Genomic DNA, 19308 nt, shown 5'->3' with positions numbered 1-19308 from the left:
CTTTTATCATGGACAGATACACTTTTATGATGGACAGATGCACTTTTATGATGGATAAATGCACTTTTATGATGGATAGATGTACTTTTATGATGGATAGATGCACTTTTATGATGGACAGATGCACTTTTATGATGGATAAATGCACTTTTATGATGGACAGATGCACTTTTATGATGGACAGATGCACTTTTATCATGGACAGATGCACTTTTATGATGGATAGATGCACTTTTATAATGGATAAATGCACTTTTATGATGGACAGATACACTTTTATGATGGACAGATGCACTTTTATGATGGACAGATACACTTTTATGATGGACAGATGCACTTTTATGATGGACAGATACACTTTTATGATGGACAGATGCACTTTTATGATGGATAAATGCACTTTTATGATGGACAGATGCACTTTTATGATGGACAGATGCACTTTTATCATGGACAGATGCACTTTTATGATGGATAGATGCACTTTTATGATGGATAGATGCACTTTTATGATGGACAGATGCACTTTTATGATGGATAAATGCACTTTTATGATGGATAGATGTACTTTTATGATGGATAGATGCACTTTTATGATGGACAGATGCACTTTTATGATGGATAAATGCACTTTTATGATGGACAGATGCACTTTTATGATGGACAGATGCACTTTTATGATGGACAGATGCACTTTTATGATGGATAGATGTACTTTTATGATGGATAGATGCACTTTTATGATGGACAGATGCACTTTTATGATGGATAAATGCACTTTTATGATGGACAGATGCACTTTTATGATGGACAGATGCACTTTTATCATGGACAGATGCACTTTTATGATGGATAGATGCACTTTTATAATGGATAAATGCACTTTTATGATGATAAATGCACTTTTATCATGGATAGATGCACTTTTATGATGGACAGATGCACTTTTATGATGGATAGATGCACTTTTATCATGGACAGATGCACTTTTATGATGGATAGATGCACTTTTATGATGGATAGATGCACTTTTATGATGGATAAATGCACTTTTATGATGGACAGATGCACTTTTATGATGGATAGATGCACTTTTATGATGGATAAATGCACTTTTATGATGGACAGATGCACTTTTATGATGGACAGATGCACTTTTATGATGGATAGATGCACTTTTATGATGGACAGATGCACTTTTATGATGGATAAATGCACTTTTATGATGGACAGATGCACTTTTATGATGGACAGATGCACTTTTATGATGGATAAATGCACTTTTATGATGGACAGATGCACTTTTATGATGGATAGATGCACTTTTATGATGGATAAATGCACTTTTATGATGGACAGATGCACTTTTATGATGGATAGATGCACTTTTATCATGGACAGATGCACTTTTATGATGGATAGATGCACTTATGATTGATAGATGCACTTTTATGATGGACAGATGCACTTTTATGATGGATAGATGCACTTTTATGATGGATAGATGCATTTTTATGATGGACAGATGCACTTTTATGATGGATAGATGCACTTTTATGATGGACAGATGCACTTTTATCATGGACAGATGCACTTTTATGATGGATAGATGCACTTTTATGATGGATAGATGCACTTTTATCATGGACAGATGCACTTTTATGATGGATAGATGCACTTTTATGATGGATAAATGCACTTTTATGATGGACAGATGCACTTTTATCATGGATAGATGCACTTTTATGATGGATAGATGCACTTTTATGATGGACAGATGCACTTTTATGATGGACAGATGCACTTTTATCATGGATAGATGCACTTTTATGATGGATAGATGCACTTTTATGATGGACAGATGCACTTTTATGATGGATAAATGCACTTTTATGATGGATAGATGCACTTTTATGATGGATAGATGCACTTATGATTGATAGATGCACTTTTATGATGGACAGATGCACTTTTATGATGGATAGATGCACTTTTATGATGGACAGATGCACTTTTATGATGGATAGATGCACTTTTATGATGGACAGATGCACTTTTATGATGGATAGGCTAGATGATGATGATGATGATGATGTTTATTTCAAACCAGCACTCTAATTTTCTCACAAATCAACATAACAGGCAACATAACGGACAAATTATACAAGTGCATGGTTTGAAAAGGAGGTGGACGAAGCAAACGCTTATATGATTCCAAACCCCCTCACAATCAACACAAAATACAATACAAAAACAATATACAAACAAAATAATTCAAGAACAACAGTATGCTTGTACAATACATACAGTAGAACAATTGTCACTATATAAATAGTATAAGACAGGCAAGACAGAACACGCACATACAACACATACCCTTACAAAAGACACTGGCCCAAACACTCTCTGACCCAACACCCTCTCACCACTGGCTTCATGCTGGCGCATCACTCTCTGTCCTCTACATATTTCTTTAATACATTTTTTTTTAACAAATATTTGAAATGAATTATATTTGGACAGGTTTTTAATTCATCCGCCAAATCATTCCAAAGCTTAACTCCCCGCACTGAGATACACATTGATTTTAGAGTGGTTCTAAATTTCGGCAGATATTTGTTTTTATTTCCTCTCAGTGTGTAACTATGATGAGCATCTCTATCACGGAATAAGTTTTGAACATTAGGAGGCAAAGAGTTTTGAGATGCCCTGAACATGATTTGAGCAGTTTTAAAGTTGATCACATCCTGCAGTTTAAGTTCTTCCAGCTCTACAAACAATGAATTGGAATGATGTCTGTAGTGAACACCAGAGACAATCCTAATGGCCTTTTTCTGCAGAGTGATCAAGGGCTGTAAGTGAGTTTTGTAACAGTTCCCCCAAATTTCAACACAATAATATAAATATGACATAATAAATGAATGATACAGTAGAAGTCGAGCTTTAGTGTTCAGTAAATTACATGATCTTTTCATCATTCCAACACATTTAGCCACTTTTGTCCTCAAGTAGCTTATGTGGGGTTTCCAAGAGATCTTTTCCTCTATTATAACGCCCAAAAATGTATTTTGTTGAACCTTTTCTATTAGTGTGTTATCAATAACAATTTGAACAGGTATATTACATTTACGATTACTAAACAACATAATTTTTGTCTTTTTCAAATTCAATGACATTTTGTTAATATTAAACCAGGTTTTTAACTGTACCAATACCACAGTTACCGAGGCCAAAAGTTGCTCCAGGTTGTCATCGGCACAAATAATATTGGTATCATCAGCAAAAAGGATAAATTTCATTTTCGTTGATAATTTACATAATTCATTAATGTACAATAGGAATAGATGCACTTTTATCATGGACAGAGGCACTTTTATGATGGATAGATGCACTTTTATGATGGATAGATGCACTTTTATGATGGATAGATGCACTTATGATGGACAGATGCACTTTTATGATGGATAGATGCACTTTTATGATGGACAGATGCACTTTTATCATGGATAGATGCACTTTTATGATGGATAGATGCACTTTTATGATGGACAGATGCACTTTTATGATGGATAAATGCACTTTTATGATGGATAGATGCACTTATGATGGACAGATGCACTTTTATGATGGATAGATGCACTTATGATGGACAGATGCACTTTTATGATGGACAGATGCACTTTTATGATGGACAGATGCACTTATGATGGACAGATGCACTTTTATGATGGACAGATGCACTTTTATGATGGATAAATGCACTTTTATGATGGACAGAGGCACTTTTATGATGGACAGATGCACTTTTATGATGGATAAATGCACTTTTATGATGGACAGATGCACTTTTATCATGGATAGATGCACTTTTATGATGGACAGATGCACTTTTATGATGGATAGATGCACTTTTATGATGGATAGATGCACTTTTATCATGGATAGATGCACTTTTATGATGGATAGATGCACTTTTATGATGGATAGATGCACTTTTATGATGGACAGATGCACTTTTATGATGGATAAATGCACTTTTATGATGGACAGAGGCACTTTTATGATGGACAGATGCACTTTTATGATGGATAAATGCACTTTTATGATGGACAGATGCACTTTTATCATGGATAGATGCACTTTTATGATGGACAGATGCACTTTTATGATGGATAGATGCACTTTTATGATGGATAGATGCACTTTTATCATGGATAGATGCACTTTTATGATGGATAGATGCACTTTTATGATGGATAGATGCACTTTTATGATGGACAGATGCACTTTTATGATGGATAGATGCACTTATGATGGACAGATGCACTTTTATGATGGATAAATGCACTTTTATGATGGACAGAGGCACTTTTATGATGGACAGATGCACTTTTATGATGGATAGATGCACTTATGATGGACAGATGCACTTTTATCATGGATAGATGCACTTTTATGATGGATAGATGCACTTTTATGATGGACAGATGCACTTTTATGATGGATAAATGCACTTTTATGATGGACAGATGCACTTTTATCATGGATAGATGCACTTTTATGATGGACAGATGCACTTTTATGATGGATAGATGCACTTTTATGATGGATAGATGCACTTTTATCATGGATAGATGCACTTTTATGATGGATAGATGCACTTTTATGATGGATAGATGCACTTTTATGATGGACAGATGCACTTTTATGATGGATAGATGCACTTTTATGATGGATAGATGCACTTTTATGATGGATAGATGCACTTTTATGATGGACAGATGCACTTTTATGATGGATAGATGCACTTTTATGATGAACAGATGCACTTTTATGATGGATAAATTCACTTTTATGATGGACAGATGCACTTTTATGATGGACAGATGCACTTTTATCATGGATAGATGCACTTTTATCATGGACAGATGCACTTTTATGATGGATAGATGCACTTTTATGATGGATAGATGCACTTTTATGATGGACAGATGCACTTTTATGATGGATAAATGCACTTTTATGATGGACAGATGCACTTTTATCATGGATAGATGCACTTTTATGATGGATAGATGCACTTATGATGGATAGATGCACTTTTATGATGGACAGATGCACTTTTATGATGGATAGATGCACTTTTATGATGGATAGATGCACTTATGATGGATAGATGCACTTTTATGATGGACAGATGCACTTTTATGATGGATAGATGCACTTTTATGATGGATAGATGCACTTTTATGATGGACAGATGCACTTTTATGATGGATAGATGCACTTTTATGATGGATAGATGCACTTTTATGATGGATAGATGCACTTTTATGATGGACAGATGCACTTTTATGATGGATAGATGCACTTTTATGATGGATAGATGCACTTATGATGGATAGATGCACTTTTATGATGGATAGATGCACTTTTATGATGGATAGATGCACTTTTATGATGGATAGATGCACTTATGATGGATAGATGCACTTTTATGATGGATAGATGCACTTTTATGATGGATAGATGCACTTTTATGATGGATAGATGCACTTTTATGATGGACAGATGCACTTTTATGATGGATAGGCTAGATGCACTTTTATCATGGACAGATGCACTTTTATGATGGATAGATGCACTTTTATGATGGATAGATGCACTTTTATGATGGACAGATGCACTTTTATGATGGATAGATGCACTTTTATGATGGATAGATGCACTTTTATGATGGACAGATGCACTTTTATGATGGATAGATGCACTTTTATGATGGATAGATGCACTTTTATGATGGATAGATGCACTTTTATGATGGACAGATGCACTTTTATGATGGATAGATGCACTTTTATGATGGATAGATGCACTTATGATGGATAGATGCACTTTTATGATGGATAGATGCACTTTTATGATGGATAGATGCACTTTTATGATGGATAGATGCACTTATGATGGATAGATGCACTTTTATGATGGATAGATGCACTTTTATGATGGATAGATGCACTTTTATGATGGATAGATGCACTTTTATGATGGACAGATGCACTTTTATGATGGATAGGCTAGATGCACTTTTATCATGGACAGATGCACTTTTATGATGGATAGATGCACTTTTATGATGGATAGATGCACTTTTATGATGGACAGATGCACTTTTATGATGGATAAATGCACTTTTATGATGGACAGATGCACTTTTATGATGGACAGATGCACTTTTATGATGGATAGATGCACTTTTATCATGGACAGATGCACTTTTATGATGGATAGATGCACTTTTATGATGGATAGATGCACTTTTATGATGGACAGATGCACTTTTATGATGGATAAATGCACTTTTATGATGGACAGATGCACTTTTATCATGGATAGATGCACTTTTATGATGGATAGATGCACTTTTATGATGGATAGATGCACTTTTATGATGGACAGATGCACTTTTATGATGGATAAATGCACTTTTATGATGGACAGATGCACTTTTATCATGGATAGATGCACTTTTATGATGGATAGATGCACTTATGATGGATAGATGCACTTTTATGATGGACAGATGCACTTTTATGATGGATAGATGCACTTTTATGATGGATAGATGCACTCTTATGATGGACAGATGCACTTTTATGATGGATAGATGCACTTTTATGATGGACAGATGCACTTTTATGATGGATAGGCTAGATGCACTTTTATCATGGACAGAGGCACTTTTATGATGGATAGATGCACTTTTATGATGGACAGATGCACTTTTATCATGGATAGATGCACTTTTATGATGGATAGATGCACTTTTATGATGGACAGATGCACTTTTATCATGGATAGATGCACTTTTATGATGGACAGATGCACTTTTATGATGGATAGATGCACTTTTATGATGGATAGATGCACTTTTATGATGGACAGATGCACTTTTATGATGGATAAATGCACTTTTATGATGGACAGATGCACTTTTATGATGGATAGATGCACTTTTATGATGGACAGAGGCACTTTTATGATGGACAGATGCACTTTTATGATGGATAGATGCACTTATGATGGATAGATGCACTTTTATGATGGATAAATGCACTTATGATGAATAGATGCACTTTTATGATGGACAGATGCACTTTTATGATGGATAGATGCACTTTTATGATGGACAGATGCACTTTTATGATGGACAGATGCACTTTTATGATGGACAGATGCACTTTTATGATGGATAGATGCACTTATGATGAATAGATGCACTTTTATGATGGTTAGATGCACTTTTATGATGGACAGAGGCACTTTTATGATGGACAGATGCACTTTTATGATGGACAGATGCACTTTTATGATGGACAGATGCACTTATGATGAATAGATGCACTTTTATGATGGATAGATGCACTTTTATGATGGACAGAGGCACTTTTATGATGGACAGATGCACTTTTATGATGGATAGATGCACTTTTATGATGGATAGATGCACTTTTATGATGGAAAGATGCACTTTTATGATGGATAAATTCACTTTTATGATGGACAGATGCACTTTTATCATGGATAGATGCACTTTTCTATTTATTTATTTTTATTGGTATTTAACAAGACAACACATAATGATACATTCAATTAAAAGTAAGAAATTACAGACTGTCAATTTAAACCCTTCCAGAACCCTCCCACCCAAAAAAACACCCAAAAAAAACAAACAAAAAAAAACATAACCAAATAATTGAAAATAAATTGATTAGAATAAACATTCCTCTCTCTAGTATTGGTCTTTCCTCTTTCCAGTAACAGTCAATTATTGTGTAATAGCATTAGTGTCAGGAGAACACAGTAAACCTTTTATGTAGTCTAAGACAGGTTCCCAGGTCTTCTGAAAAGTTTTAAGGGATCCTGAAAGCAAAAATCTTAACTTCTCAAGGTTTATACAGCTAAAAACGTCTTGGATCCACCTGTCGTGCGATGGGGGAGTCACATGTTTCCATTTGAGAAGAATGGCTCGTCTAGCTAAAACAGAAGTAAAGGCAATAACCTGGCGAGATGAGATAGTCAAGTCAGGTCTCGAAGGAATACCAAAAAGAGCAGTCAGGGGGTTGGGGTCCAACTCTATGTTAAGAGCATTGTTAAGTGTATCAAAAACATTGGACCAAAAGTCTGTCATCCGAGGACAGCTCCAGAACATATGAAGATGATTAGCAGGAGACTGCTTGCAACGATGACAAGCATCACTCATATCTGGGAAAATGTTGCCAATAAATGAACGCAAAATACCATCAAATTTTGTAAAAAAAAAAAAACTTATTAATGCAAATTGGAATATGTTGAAAAAGATAAAGGAATTTGGGTAAAATAACCATTTTAACTAGATTAATGCGACCCACAAGAGACAAAGTGAAGTCCATCTAGACATGTCTAACTTGGTTTTATCGACCAGCGGTTGAACATTCTTCTCAAATAGATGATTAAACGAATTTGTGAAAGAAACCCCCAAGTATTTAAATCCACCTGAAGCTATCTTAAAGGGAAAAAGAGAGTATGAGATCTTACTGGCCTCAGGGTTGACAAAAAATAGTTCACATTTTTGCAAATTTATCTTGTAACCAGAGACACAGCTGAATTTGTCTAGAATGTCTAAAATTGCCGGCAAGGAGGAGACAGGGTTAGAGATATACAGTAAAAGGTCATCAGCATAGAGAGAAAGTTTATGAACTAAACCATAACGCGATATTCCCTCAAAACCATTGTGGCTACGAAGCCAAATAGCTAGAGGCTCTATTGCGAGGTTAAAAAGTAAAGGGGAGAGGGGGCAGCCCTGACGTGTCCCGCGCTGTAGAGAAAAAAGGGGGTGAATGCAAGCCATTAGTGTATACAGAAGCAACCGGTGATGAATAAAGAAGTTGAATCCAAGAAATAAAGTTAGAGTCAAACCCGACCTTCTCTAAAATAAAAAATAAATAAACCCATTCAACTCTGTTGAATGCCTTCTCGGCATCTAAAGACAGAATTATTTCCGGTGACTCAGATGGGGGGGAACAAAGAATATTAAGAAGCCGCCTAGTATTGAAGAACGAATGTCTCCCTGGTGTAAAACCTGTCTGATCTAGGCAAATTAAAGATGGTAGTACCAATTGAAGACGAGAGGATAAGACTTTAGCTAAAATCTTCAAATCAACATTAAGGAGTGATACTGGTCTATAACTGCCACATGCGATGGGGTCCTTATCTTTCTTAAGAAGCAGGGAAATGGAAGCCTCACATAAGGTTGGAGGGAGGCGGCCTTCCTTAAAAGAATCATTGTATAGCCTTGCTAAGGTAGGGGTTAGTGAGTAGAGAAAAGATTTGTAAAACTCAGTTGTGAAGCCATCTGGGCCAGGGGAATTTCCAGATTGCATAGATTTAATCGCCTCTTGTATCTCCAACTCAGTGATTGGACCACCTAAATTGTTGGCATGGTCTTCATCAATTTTCGGAAAAGTTAGTGAATTGAGAAAATCAAAGCTTGCTGAAGAATTTGAGGAGCTCTCCGACATATACAATGTAGCATAGTAGTCTAAAAATATGGAATTAATCCCCTTTTGATCTGATATTAGTTCACCTGTTGTTGATTTGACTTTCGAAATCCACCTAGAGGCACTAGTCGTGCGAGCTTGGTGAGCCAAAAGCTTCCCCGCTTTGTCACCGTGTTCAAAAAAACGTTGCCTACATTGTCTAAGGTGCCTTGCTGTTATATTTGTCATTAGAAGATCATATTCTGCATGTAACTGTACCCGTTCAGAATAAAGGGAAGGGGAGGGGGAAGAGGCATATAGTGCATCTAATTTGTAAAGATCATCTGCAATAGTAGACAGTCTAGATGTTTCAGTCTTCCTTAAATGCGAAACATAAGAGATTACCTGCCCACGAATAAAAGCCTTGAAAGCCTCCCAAAGAGTGAGACTATTGATATCTGGAGTTTGATTAAGTTCAAAATATAAATTAATCTGAGAAGCAACAAAATCTTTAAATTTATTGTCTGATAATCTAGAAGAGTCAAATCTCCAAGTAGGAAGTGCGAGTCTACCAGGGGAAAAAACGACATCAATAGACACAGGAGGGTCAATGACGTGGCGTGTCAATTCTGGTGTCCCAAGCATATTCATAATATAAAAATGTATACATTTTTAAATGCACTTCATTAAGTGACTCAACTTCCCCCTCTTTAATTACTCATGTGAGAATTCATTATAAATAATTAATCTTTAAGGAACTATTGAGCTCAAAAGTCTCAAAATGTCATTCCGGGTAACTGTCCCGGCTTAAAATCTGAATACAAAAATACAACAAAAATTTTAAAAATATAAATAAAAGTATTTAAAATCTACTTGGGCATAATTGTATTGATGTTTTCAATGATTCCTACAAATAGAGTGATAATACTAAGCTTATTTACATTTTTATGACAGAACGACTTTTGTCCCCAAATTGTGATTTCTCTAATGTCAGTCCTGGATAACAGACATCAATGACCATTTTGGACCATAATGCATTTTGGTATGTCATGTGACATAATATTGTATCAAAAAGAAGACCCTGAAGGAGCACTAGAACATGTGCAAAGGTCAGGAAGCGTCTCTTAAAATGTCGATATTTTGATATTTCGGTCACTGGTGCACTTTGTAGCAATATCATGTGACCTTTTGGATAACACTAATAAAACATTTATAATGATTTTATATAAAAAAAACTATCTATTTGATCTAAAAGGTTACCTTAAGTGATGATAGCTAAGTTGTAGTTTTCCATAGGTGGTTAAGTTAGTGCCTGATTATAAAGAAAAAATATAGTTTTTTGTCATTCCTGGATAACAACATGTCATTCTTGTATAACAAAAAACCTCTGTTAGCCAGGACATGTCATCCGTTATCCAGAATGACATATGCACAACAATCTAGTTTTTAATTAACATTTGTAAACTTTTAGGCAAAGTTATTATTGTTATATTATTAACATTAACATTATTTACATAATTGTATGTTTTTTTTGCCATATTTTAGCTGTCATTCATCTTGATTTCATATGATTCAATGAGTCACATGGGTCATTATCAATGAATTTAACTTTTTTAAATCATTAAAAACTTGTCAGTGTCTCTTACTTTGTTTCAAGTTTGAGTGTTGGAAAGGAAAAAATGATACTGAGGATGGTTTTTATGGTAATCCTGAAAAATATTGCAGAATGTCCTTCCGTCTAACAGTATGTCATTCCGGCTAACAATGACACAGGCAATTAATTTAACCCATATTTGTGTGTTAGATTACACAATTCTGTTTTTTGTTGAGTTAATGATAAAACAAGTCTTATTTACTTTATTGGAAAACATTTTTAAACATTTTCCAGCTTTTTTTTAAATTTGGTTCTGAATTTTGAGTTATCAGCAGCCATAACTGAGCCCATGTCTATATGAAATCCCAAATTTATTATATTAATTGTGATTAAAATGTAGTTTTACGAGCACTAGTTGTTTGTTGAGCTCCAATTATGGATATCAGTACATTTGTATATGCCAACAATGGTAGAAATGTAATTAATTTAAAAATTCATTACGTTACCCAGGAATGACATTTTCATGGGGAAAAGGATCTGATTCACCAAAAAAAAGTGGTTAATTACATTCTTGAAATGTGTACATGTCATTGCATTACATACACAACACTCTAATAAGTATAGAAAGTCCTAAAATTAGAATTTTTTGGGCAGTTTTATTTTTTTTCACATCTTAATCCTTATCCGTCATTCAACCAGGAGCATGATCGGAAATGACTACATTTTGTATGATACACACTACTGTATGATATGTACGTGTGGTAACAGAGTTTAACAATTTGTTATCCAGGAGGAAGAAATCAATCCTCGAGAATGTGTGATGAACGTGTGAAAAGTACGAAAAAACTTTATCTTGAGGATGCTTAAATCTCCAGGGGTCAGAGAGTCCCAACTGAGAGGCATATTCCGATATTACTTTGGCCGATTTGGATAAAACAGATTGCTTAAAAGAAGACCTATCAAGCGAAACATCCTGGACCAGACTGAAGTCCCCCCCCCAATAATTATATGATGATCGTCCACATTTGGAAGGCTTAAAAAAAACTTAACAAAGAATTCGTCATTATCCCAGTTGGGGGCGTAAATTGAAACTAAAACGACTGGCACATTATGAAGCTTACCTGAGACCATCACAAAACGACCATTAGGGTCGGAAATGGTATGGGTCTCTTCAAACATGACCTTTCTGTGTATAATAATAGCAGCCCCACGGGCTCTCTGAGAGAACTTGGAATGATACAATTGACCCATCCAGGCTCTCTTAATACTGAGCAGATCTGCAGTTCGCAAGTGCGTTTCCTGCAAAAACATAATATCAGCCTTTAGGTGCTGTAAATGCAATAGAACCTTGCCGGCCTTGACACTATTATTCATTCCTTTGACATTCCAAGAGACTAGACGCAGTCTATGGCCTGTTATCGACATCAGGCTCGACATCTTATACACACTCCTATCTCACTAGGTAATTCTCCCCCGCGTTACCAAAAATTAGAGCCTACATACACCAAGAAACAGGGCAAAACAAGAAGTCAGAAACATGACTTCAACCATACCATACTGTAACGGTAGAAATAAGCAAGCAAAGAAGAAAAAAAGAAAAAAATATATAAGAAAAATATAAGAACCAGACAAATAACCACATGACCTTGTATATGTCCTATTATTACCATGCAAGTGAGCTGCTGGTTTCCTGTCAAAGGTTAAACCAGGTTGTTGACTAAGCAAGACACTTACGGTGAAATAGACAAAATGAACAGCCTTTCAAAGAGGCATATATTAAACACAAAATAAAGCATGAAGTTCAAAGTTGACATGGCCACTTAGCACTTAACCAGTGGTCTAGTCCAGATCAGATACGAAACACAAATTACACAGTAGTACTGTCATAATATAAGTCCAATATAGTATTAATATACATGCAGTAAATGGCCAACTATAAATGAATAAGTACCAATGCATTAGTTAAAAAAAAAAAGAAAAAAAAGAAAAAGAGAAAGAAAGAAACAGCCAGCGAAACTGCAAATATCTACGTATGAAACACACATTGAACTTGATATGAAACATGAAATTCAAAGTTATTGTGACCACATATCCAGTGGCCTAGTCCAGATCAAGCACTTGGTCCAACATAATATTAGTATAAATGCAGTGAATGGCCCACTTTCAAACTAAGTCAGTAAGGGTTAGGGTTCTCGTGGAAATTACAAACAAAACAAACAAGTACAAAAATAAACCATATGAATATAACATATGTGCACCCATATACATACAAGCCAGAACACAATCTATGCAGCCCATGTGTTTGAAATGTGCAGCCGACAGTCAGAGGTTAAAGTGAAAAGAAAAAGGATATATGGGACGAAACGCATCACAAAGGAGAGTCAGCTCGGGCAGATGCCACGTACTCTTCAGCCTCAGTCACCGACGAGAACGACCTCTTACTCCCATCTTTGGTCCTGATGGACAGCCTCGCAGGGAAAAGTAGAGTTGGTCTAAGCCCCAGGTTATACAGATCCGTCATCACCTGCCGATATTTAGACCGTTGTGCCATCCCTTCGGGCGCATAGTCCTCGTATATAGCAATGGGGTGACCTTGGAACATCAACTTGCCTCTTTTAACTCGAGCTTCGCGAAAATAATCCGCTCTTTTTGCTGATAGCGGTGAATGCAGATGATGACTGGTTTCTCCGGCCGCGGGTTTGTTGACGAGAGCCCTATGGGCCCGATCGATCTCCGGTGGAGAAGGCAAAACATCCTCTCCCATGATGTCAAACAAGAGCTGAGAAAAGTAGGCAGAAGGACGGGGTCCCTCAATCGATTCCGGTAGACCAACTATGCGAATGTTATTACGGTGGCTGCGAGATTCAAGATCCGAAACTTTAGCTAGCAGCTTAGCGTTGCTGCCAGACAGTGCGGTACAAGTCGCTTCCAGCGCGAGCACGCGTTCATCCAGAGCATTAGCACTGGACTCAAGAGAAGCAATCTTGTAGGAATGGTCAGATACCGCTGATTGAATGCAGTCTATCTTGGCCTCGAGTGAGGATATGGACGACTTAAATTCGGACAAGAGGGCCTGGCGATGTTCATCCAACAGTTTAGCAATCCCCGTCATATTGAGCTCGCCGGAATCGCCGTCAGCGAGGTCCATTTTGGTTTCTTTTCTGCTTTGCTTACTCGATTTGGAGGTCATGTTAACGAAGGGGTATACATTTCATCCGTGTGAACCGTTTAAAACTGAAATAAACGTATAGATTGGCTCAAACGAAACAGTAAAAGCGTGAGAAACACGCAAACACGTCTACTCCATCTGCCTTCCGGAAGTCGACCGGACAGATGCACTTTTATCATGGATAGATGCACTTTTATGATGGATAGATGCACTTTTATGATGGATAGATGCACTTTTATCATGGATGGATGCACTTTTATGATGGACAGATGCACTTTTATGAATGGACAGATGCACTTTTATGATGGACAGATGCACTTTTATGATGGACAGATGCACTTTTATGATGGATAGATGCACTTTTATGATGGATAGATGCACTTTTATCATGGATGGATGCACTTTTATGATGGACAGATGCACTTTTATGAATGGACAGATGCACTTTTATGATGGATAGATGCACTTTTATGATGGATAGATGCACTTTTATGATGGACAGATGCACTTTTATGATGGACAGATGCACTTTTATGATGGATAGATGCACTTTTATGATGGACAGATGCACTTTTATGATGGACAGATGCACTTTTATGATGGACAGATGCACTTTTATGATGGATAGATGCACTTTTATGATGGATAGATGCACTTTTATCATGGATGGATGCACTTTTATGATGGACAGATGCACTTTTATGAATGGACAGATGCACTTTTATGATGGATAGATGCACTTTTATGATGGAAAGATGCACTTTTATGATGGACAGATGCACTTTTATGATGGATAGATGCACTTTTATGATGGACAGATGCACTTTTATGATGGACAGATGCACTTTTATCATTGATAGATGCACTTTTATGATGGATAGATGCACTTTTATCATGGATGGATGCACTTTTATGATGGACAGATGCACTTTTATGATGGACAGATGCACTTTTATGATGGATAGATGCACTTTTATGATGGACAGATGCACTTTTATGATGGATAGATGCACTTTTATGATGGACAGATGCACTTTTATGATGGATAGATGCACTTTTATGATGGATAGATGCACTTTTATCATTGATAGATGCACTTTTATGATGATAGATGCACTTTTATCATTGATAGATGCACTTTTATGATGGACAGATGCACTTTTATGATGGACAGATGCACTTTTATGAATGGACAGATGCACTTTTATGATGGATAGATGCATTTTTATCATGGATGGATGCACTTTTATGATGGAAAGATGCACTTTTATGATGGATAGATTCACTTTTATGATGGACAGATGCACTTTTATGATGGACAGATGCACTTTTATGATGGACAGATGCACTTTTATGATGGATAGATGAACTTTTATGATGGACAGATGCACTTTTATGATGGATAGATGCACTTTTATGATGGACAGATGCACTTTTATGATGGACAGATGCACTTTTATGATGGACAGATGCACTTTTATCATTGATAGATGCACTTTTATGATGGATAGATGCACTTTTATCATGGATGGATGGATGCACTTTTATGATGGAAAGATGCACTTTTATGATGGACAGATGCACTTTTATGATGGACAGATGCACTTTTATCATTGATAGATGCACTTTTATGATGGATAGATGCACTTTTATCATGGATGGATGGATGCACTTTTATGATGGACAGATGCACTTTTATGATGGATAGATGCACTTTTATGATGGACAGATGCACTTTTATGATGGATAGATGCACTTTTATGATGATAGATGCACTTTTATGATGGATAGATGCACTTTTATCATGGATGGATGGATGCACTTTTATGATGGATAGATGCACTTTTATGATGGACAGATGCACTTTTATGATGGATAGATGCACTTTTATGATGGATAGATGCACTTTTATCATGGATAGATGCACTTTTATGATGGAAAGATGCACTTTTATGATGGACAGATGCACTTTTATGATGGACAGATGCACTTTTATGATGGATAGATGCACTTTTATCATTGATAGATGCACTTTTATGATGGATAGATGCACTTTTATGATGGATAGATGCACTTTTATCATTGATAGATGCACTTTTATGATGGATAGATGCACTTTTATCATTGATAGATGCACTTTTATGATGGATGGATGCACTTTTATCATTGATAGATGCACTTTTATGATGGACAGATGCACTTTTATGATGGATAGATGCACTTTTATCATTGATAGATGCACTTTTATGATGGACAGATGCACTTTTATGATGGACAGATGCACTTTTATGATGGATAGATGCACTTTTATGATGGATAGATGCACTTTATGATGGACAGATGCACTTTTATCATTGCCAGGACATTTTTTAATATAACTCTGATTGTGTCCGTCTGAAAGAAGAATGTCATATACACCTTGGATGGCTTGAGGGAGAGTAAACTTTCATTTATGGGTGAACTATCCCTTTAATCATGTCTTTCACGTTCATCTCTTTTCGTTACACCAGACTGAGGTCATGTGACCTCTGACCTCTGCTGATGGTGTTCGGGGTAAAGAGATGGAGATGGAGGGATTACAGTGGATGTGGAGATGATGGACAGCAGGAGATGTTGATGAGACCGAGAGAAAGATGTCTGATCTTCTTCTCCCGCTGTGACACACACAGTCTCGTCCTCATAATCCACACATGAGGAGAAGCTCCTGTAGACTCTCATTCACACACTGAACTCAGAACGAGAGGAAACATCTATCTATCTATCTATCTATCTATCTAGTAAACAGCTGTAATAATTTTCCTCCTCTTAAATACGAGCATCAATTCAGATGTGATAGTCCTCTAACACTCATCCGTTCTCTCTCTCTTCACTCTCTCCATCTCTCTCTCCATCACTCTCTCTTCTCTCCATCTCTCTCTTCTCTCTCTCCATCTCTCTCTCCATCTCTCTCTCTCCATCTCTCTCTCTTCTCTCTCCATCTCTCTCTCTTCTCTCTCTCCATCTCTCTCTCCATCTCTCTCTCTTCTCTCTCTTTCACATTGAGCTCAAGACTCTTATTCTTCTGCTTATTCTTATAAATCCAGCTGATTGAATTATTGATTTAATCCGCAGCGGATGTGATATGATGATTCACATGTTAATAAAGCTTCTTCAGATTCTGATAATCTGTTATTCAGCGCTTCTTTCATATCTCACCCCTGCTGTCCATCACTCACTCACATTATTCAACTCAACTCACCTTTATTTATACAGTGCTTTTACATTACAGAGAGTTTCAAAGCGGCTTTACTGAGATTACAGGAAAATAATGCAACAAAGTTTGTTTTTCTAGAAGAAAATAGCGTCACAGTCCAGCTTAAGTATAAGTTCAGTGATGGTTCATTATTTTTGTTGTTTGTTTGTATAATGCTGTCAATGCAATTATTCCCCATGAATGATCAATTCCTGTCATGATCATCAGTGTCTCGTGATCATATATTCAGAACGGCACGCAAATGAAAAATAATAACTTTTTGAATGGACTAATAAACATTTAAATCTGCATTTTAAGTTCATGTTTTCAAAGTTTACTAAATAAAACTATTAATTTAAGAATCAGTTTAAATTGAAAAATAAATAGATATACTATGCAATTCATGTTTTAAAACAAAATTCTCCAGCTGCTTTTCTGCTTATCCCCCCACAAATATGTATTTTAATTTCTGCAGTTGTTAGACTGTGTTGTTCTTGTTTTGTCGAGGGATGAGAAGACAAACGTGTCACTGATCTCCATCATTATTCCATCATCAGCTTATGATAAACTAGAATCTAGACTGGAGTTCAAGAGTGTGAAACTGAGGGAGAGGAATTTACCCAATTCTCACATTACAGAGATTTCAGTTCAAGCCTTGTTTTTTTCTATGAAATAAAATAAAATATGATTATCAATAAACCGTCTATAGGTGTTATTTGAATCATTGATGAATAAATTAATATAGGGTAATGTTGTGTGTGATTAATAGTCCTGCCTGTGATTGTGTGAGTGTGTGATGAGGTTTGAGAGCTCAGTCCTGCTGAAGGTTTTCATTGGCTGATCATGTGACACGTCACGCCTGAGGATCCGCTCTTCTCTATATAAACACTCACACGATCTCATTATTCCTCTCCTACATATTAAACACACACGATCTCATTATTCCCCTTCTCTATATAAACACACACACACACACGATCTCGTTATTCCTCGAGACTCCGATGACTCGCTCGAGCCCGTCAGCATCACCTGTTGATCTGAGGAAGGTGAAGATGAAGGTGAGTAAGAGCTTCATATCAGAAAACACCGGCACACAAACTAACATATGTAAAGCACGTTTAGTTGTTAGACCGAGGCGTTTGTAAGCGCTGTTATCATTAAATCGGTTTAAATTGTCATAAACAATTCATTTGTGTGTTTCACTCATTGGCTGCTCTCTGACGCTTCAGTGATTCCGAATCGTGACGTGTGCTGCTGTGATCCGGAGTCACTTCGCGTCGCTTGAACTGATGAAACACACGAGCATCCGATTCAGACTCTTCAATTCGCCTACTTATACTACGCCCTAAAAGTATTCTCTTTTTGTGAAGAAAAAGTATATACTTTTGAGTGTGTAGAAGAAGAGCAGACAAGCTTTGGGACACACGATCACATCATACAATTGCTCTCTGTCGCTTAGTTACACACAACCTGTAAACTGACTCGTCAATCATCTCACAGTTCCTGCTGTATCGGAGAGAAATGCAGAAGCTCGTCGATCTGCAGTCGCGGGTCTTTCATGCAGAGACTCTCCTCATATTAATGCATAATGAGGCATTTAAAAGTTAATGGCCAAACGGATCTTTATAAAAGTCCACATTGTTATTAAGTAAATTTTTTTTTTACCAGGTTAAACTTTGATTAGTCACTCAAACCTTCATCTAATGGCGCTTTTCCACTACATAGTACCAGCTCGCCTAGACTCGACTCGACTCGGCTCTGTTTGGTTTTCCACTGTGTAAAAGTTGTACCTGTA

General features: G+C 36.5%; 1 long non-coding RNA gene across 1 annotated transcript; it reads right to left on the bottom strand.

The window, feature by feature from the left end:
• Nucleotides 1-3381: 3381 nt before the first annotated feature.
• On the bottom strand, nt 3382-6686 carry LOC309501234. Its single transcript, XR_014206798.1, has 2 exons — nt 4225-6686; nt 3382-4076 (listed from the first exon to the last, which is right to left on the bottom strand). It is a non-coding gene; the product is annotated as an uncharacterized lncRNA (long non-coding RNA).
• Nucleotides 6687-19308: the final 12622 nt, after the last annotated feature.

This window comes from Leuciscus leuciscus (assembly GCF_965113295.1).
Source record: "Leuciscus leuciscus genome assembly, chromosome: 6".
Lineage (NCBI taxonomy): Eukaryota > Metazoa > Chordata > Actinopteri > Cypriniformes > Leuciscidae > Leuciscus > Leuciscus leuciscus.
The sequence above is the reverse complement of the archived record's forward strand: the minus strand, read 5'-3'. Positions and strand labels throughout refer to the sequence as shown.